This window comes from Rousettus aegyptiacus, unplaced genomic scaffold, assembly GCF_014176215.1.
Source record: "Rousettus aegyptiacus isolate mRouAeg1 unplaced genomic scaffold, mRouAeg1.p scaffold_m13_p_11, whole genome shotgun sequence".
Lineage (NCBI taxonomy): Eukaryota > Metazoa > Chordata > Mammalia > Chiroptera > Pteropodidae > Rousettus > Rousettus aegyptiacus.
The window spans coordinates 93,416,454-93,431,607 of NW_023416286.1; the positions used below are offsets into that span (position 1 = coordinate 93,416,454).

Sequence of the window (15,154 nt, forward strand, 5' to 3'; positions counted from 1 at the left end):
AGCTTCGTGTTCCAGGGAGCAGGACGGAACTTCGTGGGCTGGTCTCGAGCATTGAAATTACCTGACATCTTCAGACAGTCCCTGGAGCCACTGTGCCGAGCGCAGGTTTCAGATCTGGGTGGAGGAAGCTCGGCGACCAGTGCGACACACCACTGCACTAGCAGCAGGGGGGCAGCGTGGACGGTCGTGAGGAGAAGTGGTCAAGTTTTGGATGTACTTGAAGACAAAGCAAAAGAGATTTTCCGACTGAGCAGGCGTGGGCTGTGGCAGAAGGGAAGTGCGGAGTGGCTCCTGGCGTGTGGTCTGGCCACTGGACGGCTAGGGTCGCAGAGAGGACGTGACGAGCCTCCGGGAGGGCCCTTCACTGGGGTGGTGTGCAGCATCACGCATGCTAAGTTTGAGGTGCTCAGGAGACATGTGTGTATAGGCATCCACTAAGCAGTTGAATTTCATTTTAGAGTTCAGGAAAAAGGCCCGGGACAGAGATCTATAACTGGGTTTGTCTGCATGGAGGTGGCATTTAAAATTATAAGAGGGAGTGACCGTAGACAGAGAAGGGATGCAAGGAGTGAGCTCTGAGGTGCTCTGACTTTCGGAGAGTGGGGTGATGACCCGTGAGAGGGAGCGGGCAGGGAAGAGAGGGAAGGACAGAGAGCTGTCCTGAAGCCAAGTCAAAGCGGCGATCATTTGTCTCAGACGATGTTGATGGCCAAAGACCTTAACAGACAAAGATATACAGATAGTAAACGCGTCTATGAAAGGACGCTCCTCGTCGTATGTCGCAGGGAAACGGCGATGCACCGCCTCCGCTCCCCTCTCAGAAGACCAAACCCACAGCGCTGACAGCGCCCGGCGCCGGGAGGACACGCGGCAGCAGGCCCCCCACTCAGCGCCGGGGGACGGGCCGGCGGTGCAGCCACGCTGGGGGACCGGCTGGCGGTGTCTTACAGAACTCAACACATTCTCGCTGTGTGGCCCAGCAGCCCCAGTCCTCGGTATTTGCCCAGATGAGGGGACACCTGCGTCCACACGAAACCTGCGCACGGTGTTCACAGCAGCTTTGGTCATGATCGCCAGACTTGGAAGCCAGCCAGACGTCCTTCAGTAGGTAAATGATAAGCTGGTCCATCCAGACGGTATTTAGTGCTAAAAAGAAATGAGCTGTCAAGCCATGAAAACGCGGAGGAACCTCCGATGCATACGACTCAGTGAAAAGTCCATCCGAGCAGGCCGCACACTGATCCCACCTGTGTGTGTGACGTCCCGGAAAAGGCAAAATACAGAAGCAGAAACAGGGTCAGGGGATTCCAGGGGTTTGGGGGGCGGGATGAATGGGGGGGCACAGGGGATGTTTAGGGCAGTGACACGACTCTGTGTGATACTGTAATGGTGGCCACGTGTCACCGTACATTTGTCCAGATTCACAGGCCAACACCTAGAGCGCCCCTGCTGTGAACTGTGGCCTCCGGGCGGTGACGGCGAGCCAGCGCGGGCTCACTGTGGCAAGCGTCTCGTCTGCCGGGGTGCTGGTGGGGGGGCCGTGGGGGGCGCGTGTGTGGGAACTCTGCTGCTCCCTCTCAGTTCCGCTGTAAGAAATAAAGTCTATGTTTTAAAAGTGAATGCGGGGGGCGGGGGTCCGCGCTGAATGGTGCCGCTGGCTGGGTGGCGGCCGCGCTTGCCACCCCCTTCCCCGTTCCCGCCAGTGTTCACGCTGTCTCCGGACCTCCCGGCCTGACAGCAAAGTCTCCCCCAGAAAACACGGGTCCTCGAGCCCCTTGCTTTCGCCTCTTTCACACCCAGACTTCTTAAGAGTTGACGACAAAGTCCGTCTCTGCTTCGTCGTGTCCAGCTGCCGGGTTCCCGGTGTCTTCTGTGTCCACACATGCTGTAACTGTTCCTGCTAAAGTCACAAGGCCGTCCACGTCAGCCCTGTTGGTGCCCGTGCACCCCTCGGTGTGGCCTCCCTCCCCTCCCCCATACCCCGACCAGAAAACGACCCCCAGCATCTCCCCCTGCAACGGCAGGCACCTCTCCCGTCTGCCTCATCCTCACTCTCGGCTTTCTCCAGGCCGGTGGAAGTTCACCTCCCCAGCCCGCCTCTCGCTCACTCACTTCCAACCGCCCCTGTGTCTGTCTCCTCAGAGTGGCCAGGACAATCTTCCAGGAATCTCATTGCCATTCAAAAGTCAGTGCATGCAATGCATCACGCGTACAAGCTAAAGGAGAAAAATGACAGGATCGTGTCAACGGAGGCAGAAAAAGCATTTGACGAAATTCAAAGTTCTCTATAAAAACATGAAACTAGGGAGTGAGGGAAATTCTTCAACTTGCTAAAGAACAGCTCCCAAAGCCCACAGTTCCCATGGTGCTCAGCGGTGGGAACTGACGCTCCCACCCACAGGGTGACAAGGCAAGGACGCCCCTCACACCACGCCTCTCCCACATGGCACTGGAAGTCCCAGGGAATGCAGTCAGACCAGAAAAGGAAAAGCAGGTGGACAGATTGGGAAGGGGGAAGTAACATTTTGTCCACAAATGGCACGACTGTCTATAGAGAACATTTCAATTCCCTGCTCGGTGTCCTGTGTCAGATGCCATCGCATCGAGGGTGTGATTCAGAGCCCTGAGTGTCCTGTTAAGGCCCTGAGCCGCTCTCCAGCATGACCATGCTGCTCTCGCCCTTGCTCACCTCGTCCTGGTTACGCCGACCGTTCCTAGCACCCTCAGCCTTCAGCCCCCCTTCCTCCTGCTCAGAGCCCCACCCCACCCAGCCCCACCCCACTCTTCTTGCCTGAATCCTGTTCCTTCTCCGGGCGCTGGCAGATGGAGACATCTGACTTCCTTCTGGTGCTGCGATAGTTCCCTGCCCTCACTGCCGGCACCTCCGATCCTGCTGGCCAGCCTCCCGCTGTCTGTGAAGCTGTGGGACTTGCTCAGCCAGGGGAACCTGGGCTGGGGGTGGAGGGGAAGCGACCCTCCGTCACTGGGGCTGGAAGTCAGGCCCAAGTCCAGCCTTCAGGGTGCCTTCCCCACGGTTCTTTCTGGGCCCAGCCAGCTTGAGCCCCGTGTCTGCAGGGGTGGCCGGCTTGATACTGCGTCCCTGGACCGTTTCCTCTCTCCAGCTTCCGGGACCAACCTCCCAAACTACCTGCGCCCAAGTCCAGCCTGAGGAAAAGCTCTGACTTCATCGTGACTTCCCCGCAGTCTCCCGGGACCACGAGCCATACCGGTTGCCCTGTTAACACTCTCTGCCGGTGCGTGCATCTGTCCTGCAGAGGAACAGCTGTGACTGTGCCTTACTGTGTCACTTTGCAGAGTGACTCTCCATGGGCCAGTGGCCGCTTCTCTGTCTCTTCTGCTCACACACTGAGAGCACATGACAGGCACTCGGCACACTGGGGCGACTTGTCGTTGCTGTAGCACGGTGACTACATGAACCTCAAGAAGACGAAAGGGAGGACAGGGACGAGTGTGGAGAGAAGGGAAGGAAAGGGCAGCTCGATTTTAAAGTGAGAAAGTTGATCTGGAATCTAGATTTTGGGTTTTGGTTCGGCACACACAATTCATGGGTTTTCGACAGTGGAGGCAAAACTGAAGAAATTCAATCGCAGGCAGGCTTCTGTGCTTCGTCTCGTACCCATTCCCCTCAGTATTTAGAACTCTCCTGTGAAAATGAACTGCAACTGATAAACGTGAGTGATTGATTCTATGAAGGAGTCTTGAGGTGACAGCAAGGTCTTTTGACTAAAGACCTTAGACTTTCTGGAAAAGATTTGGTCCCAATCCAAATAGTTTGATAGCCTGATTCTTTTTTTTTTTTCCCCCTGTTCTAATCCTTATCCATTTCCCCATAAAATTCCACCGTGGTGTTCTTACTTCTTCCATCAGCTTTCTCATCCTTTACCTCATTTAAACTTCACCAAGGCTCAGTCAGAGACGTGGAAAAGTCCTTTCTCGCAGAGGCATTAAACACGGGGCCCGAGGTCCGGCGACTGCATAATAGAGCAGGGAATACCAGCGGTCTCAGGCTGTCGCTCAGGCCGAAGGAACTTTCCTTCCCCACCCGCAGTCCTATTCCGGAAGGGCATTGCCATGCGTTTAGTTAGTCTGTCACAGCGTGGTCAATGTCGCTAAACTGTCCAGATCGCTGCAGGCTGTCAATGCAGCTTTACCGACTTCGTCCCTCGGCTGTGAGGGCCCCGTGCTGCTGGCCCGCGGGTGATCCCTGCCTTGGGACCCCACCACTCACCGTGACGCCGTGGGAAGAAAGCAGGGCGCGTCCCCTCCACAGCACTGCGCGCGCAGGACGAGGGGGGTTCAGTGGGGCATCCCCAGCCCCAGGACGGATGGCACCTTCGCACGAAGCCCCGCTGCCAGCACGCAGAACACAGGTCTCCGGCCGCGGGAGCATCCGCGTGTGCAGAAGACTCCGCCTGTGCACCAGCGCCCCGCTCCAATGCGCCGGCGAGCCGCTCTTCCGGGTCCAGAGCGGGTGCACCTGCCCGGGTGTCTGGGTGCGTGTCGGGTCCGCGGGCAACTTCCCAGCGCTTCCCGCATCCGCCGGGGCCGCGGGCGGACGCCCCCCGGCGTGCTCCCGGCGCCTCGTGTCCTCGCTGTCCCCGCGTGACCCGCGGGTCCCCGCGCAACAGTTGGCGGGCCCGGCGGTGCGCGCGCTCCCCGCGCCGGCCGTGCGCGCGGGGCTGGGGGGGCGGGCGGGCCCCTCTCCAGATGCCGCCGCGCCGGCCGCCCCCCAGCGCGCGGGCCTCCCCGGGCGCCCAGTGCGCAGGCGCCGCCGCGAGGACCGACCGTGCGCCGGGCTCGAGCGCGGTCGGAGCGCGCGGCGGCGGCGGCGGCGGCGGCGGCGGCAGCGGCTGTGGACGGAACACGGACTGACGCGCGGACAGACGGGCCGACCCGCGAGCCCCATCCGGCCTGAGGGGCCGGCTCGCCGCGTGGCCCCGCACGCGCCGGACCTGGGGCGCCTGAGGATGTCCGCGCTGAGGAAGGTGCGAGCGGCCGGGGCCGCGGGGCTGGCGCGGGGACCGGGTGCGGGGACGGGGCGCAGGGCGCGGGAGCCGTCGGGGGCACAGGGACCCCGCGACGGCGGCGGGGTCGCCGGGACGGTGACATCCTCCGCTGGGCCGGGAGGGCCGGGGGCGGCTCGCCGCGCCCCTCCCCCGCCGAGCGCAGGTGGGGAGCGCACCCCGACTGGGCAGCGGCCGGGCGCCGGCCGGCGGGCTGCGCGCGGGGCGCTGGGGAGCGCGGGGCCGCTGGCCGGAGCGGGGGCCGGCGGGGCGCCGCGAGGGGGTGGCCGCGCCCGCCCTGCGAGCGGGAGCGCGGGGCGCGGGGCGGTTGCTAAGCGCGGCGCTCCGGCGCGGGGTGCCGTAACCAAGCCTCCCCCGGCCGCGGCTGTCGCTGTTCCCCGCTCCGCGCTAACGAGCGCGGGGAGAGCGAGGACGCGATGATCGCGCCGCGCGCCGGCGGCCGGGGGCGGCGGGCCAGGTGGCCGGGGGAGGCTGCGCGCCGGCCGCCGCGCGGGGCGAGGGCCGAGCCCAGGGGCCAGGGACGCGGCGCGGGCTGCAGGGAGCGCTGGGCGGGCGACCCCGCGGAGACCCCCGCGGCCGGAGGCTGGCAGCGGGGAGGGGGGGGGACACGCGCGGCCGCTGGCGGTTCGCGGGTAAACTCGAAGCGCCTGCCCTTCCGTGCGCCGCTCACTTCTCGGCCGCTGTGACTCCGGCCGCCTGGGTCGCTTGTCCGGATGAATGGCCGGGGCTGGGAATTCGGGATGCGGGACTTAGAAGCCGGCACTGTCTCGTAGTGATTAAAAATAAAGCGTTCGCCGGCGACTTCTCCCTCTCGTTGTTAATTCCGCCGGCGCCGGCCGTGGGCGGTGTAAGAGCTGGAACTGTGAACCGCAGGTGCCTCTCTCTCACCTCGGACCGTGGTGGGGGCAGGAGAGCGCACAGCAGGGAAGGACGCGTGTTGGGGTTTGAGGTCGATGCGCCTTACAATGTCTTCTCCATTTCACTTCATATTCTTAAAGGAAGTTAATAGGTAACCAAGGGGAAAATGGCGAAATGATGAGCAAATGGTAATTTTCGGCAGGTCACACGTTGTTACTATGGTGTTTTACAAAATGTCGTTAGTCAGGGTTTCCCAGCAGCCAGACTGCCTCGTGCGGCCGCTGGGCGGCTGGGGTCTGGCTGGAGCAGTGGCTGTGGAGTGTGTGTACCATTTCCTTTCAGGTGGTGTGACTTTTCCATTGTTTGGAAGAGAACAAATTAGACTATTTTATGCTCGGCCTCTGGCCGCAGGGCTTGAGGGCTGTGGGGTGCGCTGTGCGCCCAGACACCTGGGGCGGTGGGGTGCGCTGTGCGCCCAGACACCTGGGGCCATGAGAGCAGCAGACCCGGTGATGGACAGCCCTCAGAAGCAGCCCTGGCTACTGCCAGTTCAGACGTCCTGTCCAGGGCAGGAGCTCCACAGAGGTGGGGTTTGTGACCGCCTGTCAGGGGGCCCTACACTTTGTCAGAAAGCCATCTGCCTGCATTGGCGGGACCCGGGTTAGGTTAGGGAGTCACCTGAGCCTGTGGCTCCACCTGCACGTTCCATTTCAGGAGCTGAAGGAATACTCGGTCAGTCCAGAGTGATGAAATGATTAAAAGCAACGTTTTCTCACCACAAAGGTGTTTTTCAGATAAGCTTTCTAAGTCAGCTTTTCATACTGTTCATCTTACTACTTTTGCTTCCAAAGAACTTCACACTTCCAGCATAATTATTTAAAGTGGTATAACTTGAAATAAACATGTATTTACCAACATTTTTGTAAGACTTTAAGTATTTTGTCACTCCTTAGGTTACTTGTGATGTAGATGAATTGCGAACACTTTATTTTTACAGAATTTAGATTATTCTCCCCATAAATATGCCTTCCTATGGCAATGCTTTGCTTCTTCTATTTTTGTCTACTTCAGTTTTGAAATTGGTAGAAATTCCAAATTAAATATTAAAAGCAAAAAAGTGCTTTGCAAAATTCGAGTACCCAGAATCCAACCAATTCTGAAACTAAAGGGTTCTAATATTTTTTACATTGTTAGAGCACTTGCATCTCTGTTTTTACCAGTATCTTCCACGGCGTGCCTACGTGATGAAATTGAAGAAATGCTGTGATTCTTTTATAACTATATTTCAGAAAAACATCATGATTTTCAGTTACCCAAGGAGCTGAATGATGTACACCTTGATTATAGATTTTAAAGGGAAGTTAATTAAGTGTGTCATTTATTGATCCTGGGAATGGATATGCAATGGTCATTCATTGGCTACAATAAAAATAAGTATGATTCATCGTTTTGGCCAGATGGGAGTCGTATTTAGAGCATTGGCAGCATGTTGGCTTTAAAAGGATTGCAGGCTCCCATACAGGAAGTGAGCAGGCAGAGCGTTCCATGCAGTTAAACGTCATTCTTAATCAACCACTTTTACTGACAAGTTATTTTAATCAGATAACCGTGTTCCTAGCTGATTGCCAAATTTTAAAACGTGTTCCGCTTTTTCTAGGTGCGCGTTCGTACAAAGAGGGAGCGTGGTAATTTGCGTTGGTGACGGAAACACTCATTTTTAGGGAGCCGAGCACGGGGCTGTGGCATGGACGGGGCGAGTTGAAGGGTACACACGTTCCAGTTCACTCCTGCGTCTGCTACTGGGAGGTCACCCTCTTTTACAGTTACCGTCCTGAGTAATAGGTTTGAGTCAGTGTTCATCTCTGCAAGGGCAGCGGGGTTCACACGGACACCACGGTTTCGCTGTTTTCGTGCGTGGTTCTGTGCGCTGGCTCCGTCTGCTGTGGAAGGGTCCCCTCCTGGTCTCCGGTGCTTCCAGCCCTGGGCGGCCGGGCTCTGCTCTCCTCGCCTGCAGGCTTCTCAGCTGCGGTCGCTCTGAAGTGGACGTGCCCGACCGTGGCCGCTGCCAGTGGGTTTTGTGTGCCGGGTGTCAGTTGCATTCGTTCTTGAGTTGTCTTTTCCCTGGGGGGGTCTCCTAGGCGTCCCCCTGGCCAGGCCAGGCTCTGCTCTGGCTGTACTTGCCATGTCTGAACCCACCGGAAGGACAACTGTGCGTGGATTTCTCTGGAGTCACCTTGCCCACTTCTAGGGTTTGGCTGTGGTGGACCTGCCGTCTCTTTAAGATGGGCTTCTGGTTGGTGAAAGGATGTCACAGAACCCACTCTTCTCTCAAGAGTCATTATGCCAGCGAAGAGCATGACATGTCACCTGAGCTAAGGACCGCACATGCCTTTCCAGAAAGAGGAAGCTTTAGGAGGCGAAGCCAAAGACGGGGCGGGACCTGGGGTTCCTGCAGTCACTTCGTGGCCTGGAGGGGCGGCCAGTTTGACACACAGGGGATGTCTGGAGGACAGCAGCCCCTGCTAGGAAGAGAGAGCACTGGGTTCCACAGCCTGCCTGGAGCCATCGTAACCGCTCCGTTGTCCGTCACGGAAACTAAGAAGCCCTTCCTTTGTGGTGCCTGTTCTGTCCCCAACAACCACATGGGACGTAAGGGTTTTAGGGTCTCTAACAACCTCCACTGCAAAGCTCTGTTGCAGGGCAAGTCCCGTGCACCTTCTGGTGACATGCATGTGTGGTCTACCTTTTCCTGTGCATGCACAGGAAAAAAGGAAAGATTAAACATTGCTAAAGAGGAGGGAACATTTGAAACTGGCTGATCCATAAAATTGTAGCAAAACATTAAAAAGGTAACTTTGTAGATCTCACGGATCTTTGTCTTTACAGTGATGTGTCACATGCTGCACTAAAGAAAAAAATACAGAAACGATGATTCCCCAGGGCCTGCAACATGTACATTTTTTAACCCTCTTGTGCTTAATTAAAATTTGTCCCGTGATTTTCGTGCGACGCAGACCAGCCACCTTCTCCACCGGCCGGGTGGGTGTGAGTGGGGGTTGTGGGCTCAGACCACCTGGGCACCGAGCATCACTCAGTGAGTGGCCGGCCTCCTTCCACCTCCGTCCCTAGGCACCAAAGGCGGACAGGTGCAGTGGTACTTGACAGGTGTCAGAGGGCCACGTGGCCGATGGCCGGTGAGCATGTAGAGCAGCGTGCGCACGGCACATGCGCAGTAAGCGCTGAGTGTTTTCATCACAGAGAAATGAAATCGGGTCCATTTTGAGCCATCCCGCCTCGGAAGCAAGTAATCAAGCCATTCTCATAAAACTTAGGTATTTGTTGTTTCTTGTCTGCTCTTATATATTTGCCACCTCTTTCCGACAAGTTTTGACACGGCTCAACCACCAAAGGACAGGGGTGGAAGTATTAATGGAGTAGAAATGGCATGATGAGCGGGACAGGGGCAGGACCCTGAGGGCTGGCGTGAGCCTCTCGGTGTTAAACTCAGCTCTGAATCGAGTGAACACGAACCGGAACCTCGAGCCCCCCTGGGCCGGCTTATCGGCGCCGCGCACACTCATTGCTCGGGTTAGCAGACGCTGCCCGCTGAGAGAGCCGGTGTGAGATCCACCTGCCTTTCTGCGGAGGGTTGGGGGGGGGGGGTGTAGCACAGGGCGGCTGTAAGGCACAGTGCTCTCCGTGCTGGGGCGTGGCGGCAGGCTTTGAGAGAACCCGGGGGCATAGCGAACACGGGCGGGGGTCCCGACTTCCCCTCCGGGTTTACCCACGTCTCCACGGCCGGCGGGGAGCCCCGTGGGTGCAGGAGCAGCCTCCGCGCCGTTTCTCACGCCCCGGTCTGCCGCAGCTTCGCGTTTACACGTGGACTCGGTGTGTGCGCTGTGGACAGCTCGGCTTCTCAGGGCGTAAGTGTCTTCTTATTTCCCAAAGCGCTTTCATGTAGATGCTCAATGGACCCGTCTTAGCCAAAGGCAGGTGGCCGTGTCGTCCTGAGTGTGCCACGCCGGAACGGAGGCGTCGCGGCGGTGCCCCCCCCCGCGCCCGTCCCGCGGCCCGGCCCGGCCCCCGCCCATGCGCAGCCCCCAGCGAGAGCTTCGGCAGTGCCCCCGGCCCCGCACGATGGGCCCGCGGCGTCCGCAGCACTGACCGCTGTGGCCACGCCGCGCCCCGCCCTGCCGGCGCCCTTTGTGTCCCCCTTCCGAGGGACAGCTTTCGAGGAGGGCCGCGGGGCCGTGCTCGCCTTGGGCCCAGGGCAGGAGGCCCGTCCGTCTGTGTGCGCCAAGTGTGCCTCCGGGTCCCCCAGCCCCCCGCCTCCCCCCCCCTCCGCCACTGTCCCCTCTCCTCACCGTGGCCCTCCGGAGTCCAAACTCCTCTCGGAGCCAACTTGGTCACACATTTACTCCCCATTAACAGTTTCTTCTTCCCTGTGTCTTCCTCATATTTACCCTCCCACACTCCACTGAGCTGTGACCCTCCCCTCCCCGGTGGCACGCACCCCAGCCCTTGGGTGCCAGAACTAAGTCACCCCGTGGTCCTTTGTGCCTCGGGTCCAGACGTTCCTCGCAAGGGCCAAGCGTGTGCTCCCAGCATCCTGAGCGGGCGCCAGGCGCTGTCCGCGGTGCTGACAGGGACAGTGGCCTGGACAGATCTGGCACGTCTCATTGTCTGTCATCGCGTCTTGAGTCATGTTACGCAGCAAACGTGAACAAGTAAACCCATGACTGGCTGGCCGCTGAGCGGCTCCCACAAAATCCCTCACCCCTGCGGTGCTGCCCGCTTCCCCAGGCCCGTGGCCCCTCACCCAACGCTGTTCCCAGCCACACTGCGGGTCTGCACTCCCTTTTATTGGTTTATAATGTGAAAATTTTGGCTCTTTAAAAATAACTTTTATTTTTCTGACATTCTTTGTAATATTTTGAAATTTTCTAAACAAATTTCTGAAAGTCTATTTTGTGACTATTAAAAACTTATTGTAGAATCTATGCTATGATAAGTTAGACATTTCATAGGCACTTGGATGCTGTGTTTCCAAACTTTTGCTGTGGCTGTTTAAGTACATAACATCCCTGGATTTACAACATAATGTTTGAGATTGTCGCTAATTAGACTCGAAGTTTTAGCTATACTGCGAAGGGCAGGTTACATTCCTCTTTAAACAAAGGGCAGTGTCCCTTAGTCCTCAGTTTACCCGCTCCTTCGTTTCCCTAATGGCCTTTTTATTGAGTAACGTCTTCCTGTCCTAAGGAAATAATGATGACTTTTCAGGAAATCAACTAAATAGATGTTCACTACAGCTTTGTTTCATAGTAAAATGCTGGAAAATAGTGATAACAGGAGATGGAAACATTCATCGCGATGCAGCCACTTTGTGAAGATGTAGCCGTCTCTGCGACCGACGACAGTTAAACACTTAACACACGGGCGGATTCAGCCTCCGTGAATGAGGGGAGCGGATCACAGAACAGCGCAGCCCGTGCAGTCTCGGTTCCCTGCAGCCACTCTGGGGCTCAGAGGCAGGACTGGAGGGCGCACACCCGCCAGAGGTGGGGGGCTGCCGGGGCTGTGTCCACCCGCCCAGGCCAGGGCCAAGGCCTGCACCGTCTACGCCGCCTGGCTGGGTAGCGCCTGCGTGTCCTGTCCCCGGGCGCTCTCCTCCCATCTCCCCGCCGGGCTCTGCGGACGTCTGACGTGGGGTCACCCCTCCCCCACGCGGAGCGGTCTCGATGAGCCGATGAGCCGACTCCGTGCCGCCGGCACTCCCCGTCTCCCGCCTAGTGACCTTCCGCCGTGCCGTGCCGTGCGCACTGACGTCTCTCTCAGTGTTCATCCTCCCCGCCCCCCACCACCCCCAGCGGCAGCTCGCGTTTGCCGCGCACTCGCTGTGTGCCAGGGAAGGGGGCAGGTCGGGGGCTTGAGGTCACGCGCGTGGCCCCGCGGGGCCTGCATTGGTAGCCACCACCCCTGAAGGTCTTGCCGGAATGTCAGCTCCGTGGGCGCAGCGGGTGCCGTGCATGCGGGGTGCCGCTGTGGCCGCTGGTGGCGTCAGGCATCGGGTCACTGTGTGCCGAGCGGGGCAGGGTGGATCGGAACACTGGCTGCGTGTCTGTGAGCGCGGAGGCCGACTGTGTTTGGCCGTGGGTCATAGGGAGACTCACACAGAAGGACCCCGGCAGGACTGTCTGTCAGCTCGTGGGATAGACGGCTGCAGGCAGAATGCCTTCCGGGAGCCCGGTTTTTGTCCCCTCTCTGCTCTGCGGTCTCACTGTGTTGACTTAGCCCGTCGTGTTGCAGACAGACGGCCACCACCAGTCCGAGGTCATCATTCACGGTGTGACCGCAGCCAGTGGGGGCGGGGCCCCTTTGTTAGTGTCAGCCAGCTGCTGTGACAATGACCCTCACGCGTACCAGGGTGGAAGTTGGTCTGTAGCCACGTCAAGTCCAAATAGGTTTTCGTGGTTGGCGGTGGCTTCTGCGACCCGGCTCTTCTGCGACCAGGCTCTTCTGGTTTGGCCATCTCCAGAGGTCCTGAAGGTCATCCTCATGTGAGCAGGAGAGGGGACAGCTGGGGGACCACGTGGGGAGAGCCTGTGGCCTCGGCCTGGAAGCTCACATGGCCACACCTACCCTGCTGGCCTCGGCCTCATGTCCTGCTCACCGCCTGCAGCCGTGAGAGACAGAGAGGGTGTGTGATCAGCTGCCTGTTTCTGCACAACCTTCCGGGAGTCGTTTTCGGACTGAGGAGATCTGCCTGGAGGTCCCTGGAAGCCCCCTGTCCCATCGAGGCTGAACTGGTTGCTGGCGGGAATGATGGGGCCGTCACTGGGGTCGAGACCCTCCTGTGGCCGAGCTGGGTCTGCTTCCCCAGGGGCAGGGGAGGCCGGTTCCCTCGGGATCAGGAAGGGTGTTGGTCGTCTGCCAGCCGCCTACCACACTGCCGCCCCGACATCATACCCCGGCCAGGGCCTTTGTGCTTAGTGCAGCTGTCATCACGGCGCTGGGTTAGGACTCACTGTCCACGGTCACTGAGGCTTCTGCTCGCACAGTTAGTTAAGGGGCTTCTCTATGCCCAGCCACTGAGAGGTTGCGAAGGTGTCGTAGAGCAAACAGCGGAAGAGAATCAGTCTCTGACAGCCCGGTGAACCCGCGTGACAGTCCGGCTCGGGCCAGTCTCCGTGAACCCGTGTGACGGTCCGGCTCGGGCCAGTCTCCGTGAACCCGTGTGGCGGTCCGGCCTGGGCCAGTCTCCGTGAACCCGCCTGACCGTCCGGCCCGGGCCAGTCCCCGTGAACCCGCGTGACAGTCCGGCCTGGGCCAGTCCCCGTGAACCCACGTGACAGTCTGGCTCGGGCCAGCCACCGGTGCCTAGGTCACGCCGTGTGGCTCACTGGCTGTGTTGCTCAGTGTTCTCCGGCCACGAGGCCCAGAAACACGCTCCGGCCAAAGCAAGACGGAGCCCACGGGAGGGACCGTCAGAGGATCACAGATGTGAGGGCCGCGGACGAGGCCGTGGCCTGGCAGCCTCAGAGCAGGGTCTGTCGGCATTCCAGGTGACCCTCCAGAGACGGGCTGACCCAGCCTCCCAGAGAAGCGCAGGGTGCCTGCACCGGGGTTGACCGCGGGCCACGCGGGACGTCAGCCCAGCAAATGTCCCGTCTTCTCCTGTGACCCAAGCAGACAGCCCTCATCTGGCCTTTGCCCTGGGAAAGCACTGGGATCCAAGCAGTAGGGGCGGGGGCCAGGGTACCTCGTGTCACCTGCAGTGGACACCGCATCTGTAAAGAAGAGCGTACGTGTGACTTTGGTGGAGACACAGTGTTATAAATTCAGTGGCCTCGCGAGACGCCTGGATTATCAACCGTCCATGTGCCTGAGGCTCTGCCCCCTCCTCTCACCATGTCCCCTGCTGCGAGTTCAGGGTCATCCTCGGGGAGCGTTCAGCGTGTTCCCAGGGACAAGGACACAGGAACCCAAGGGGAGTGTTCCGCCGTCGGGTCTGCAGCCCGCCTCCTGGGCCCCAGAGACCTTCCTGCTGTGGCAGTCATCACCCCGCCTGAGTGGGCACCACCCCGCCTGAGTGGCCACCACCCCGCCTGAGTGGCCGTCACCCCGCCTGAGTGGCCGTCACCCCGCCTGTTGAAACCTGCCCTGAGACGCAGTTCGTCCCCCCGCCGGGCGGTGCTGGGACTGGAGGCTGCTTTCCTAGTTTGCTGTTCCTTCTTTTCTGGTCTTCTCCTCTGCTAAATATGTGGAAATGATAGAGAAGCACGAGTAATTGCCTTAAAAGTCACCAACAATGCCACGACCTAGAGATAATTGTCTTTGTGTCTTGCATGCTTCTTTCTCGTCTTCTTATTTTTTAAGCCCAAATGGGGAATGATCCTTTTTTTCCCAGTTTATGTATTTTTTTTCCTGAGAATGTGCCTACATTTTTAAAACATTCATCGACAATTCGATTTCACCCGAGGTACACACAGCATGAGCCAGCCGTCCCCTCCTGTTCAGCATCTAAGTTTCTTACAAAAATGTTCGGCCATTATTCTGTGATTAATATCTTTTCCCATAGTCTCTGAAAACCTAGGTATTTTTTTCTCTAGTAAACCTTAGAAACAGAATTACTGGACTAACGCATGCGTTTAGCTTATCGAAGCTGCTGTAACAAATTTCCACAAACCGCGTGGCGTGTGACACAACGGGAGTGTGGCAGCTCGAGGTGCTGGGCCAGGAGTCCGAAGCCCGGGTGTCCCAGAGACGCGAGCCCTCCAGGGGGCCCGGGAGGGCCCTCCCTGCCCCTGGTGCCGGACACGGTCGCCTCCGCCTGGGGTCTGCTCCGTCTGCCCGTGACTTTTCCCGGGTCTCCTCTTCCTCCCGCCTCGAATCTGTGTCGTCCAAGGGTTCTCTGGTCACGGGACCCGGGACCCACCCGCATGATCCTCGGTGCCCGGCCCCCGAAGGTCAGTGTCGTCACGTCTGCAGAGGCCGCTTTTCCAACCAAGGCGCCGTCTGCTGGCCCAGGGATCCGCAGTGGCCGTGCTGTGGGGCGCCGACAGGGTGCAGGAGTCCTCTAGAACCTGAAATCGCTGCTCAGCGACCGATCAGGCGCCCGTCCCCACCAGCCCATCCCCACCAGCCCTGCCGCACCCCCGGAGAGTCCCGGGGCCTGAGAGCTGAGCGTGGTGAGTGTCAGCGGCACCAGGCCGAACAGCGGCAGAGGGGAGGGTCAGCGGGCCGGATGG

General features: G+C 59.1%; 1 protein-coding gene across 3 annotated transcripts in view; it reads left to right on the forward strand.

Moving 5' to 3' along the window:
* The first annotated feature begins 4,875 nt into the window (after window positions 1-4,875).
* DLGAP2 (DLG associated protein 2) overlaps window positions 4,876-15,154 on the forward strand; it is a 228,210-nt gene continuing 217,931 nt past the window's right edge. For 2 of the 3 annotated variants that reach the window (XM_036228968.1, XM_036228967.1), the window contains exon 1: window positions 4,876-5,006. The gene's annotated coding sequence lies outside the window, so the exon portion shown is untranslated. The remainder of the gene's footprint in view (window positions 5,007-15,154) is intronic. The other variant, XM_036228966.1, reaches the window with a different exon arrangement.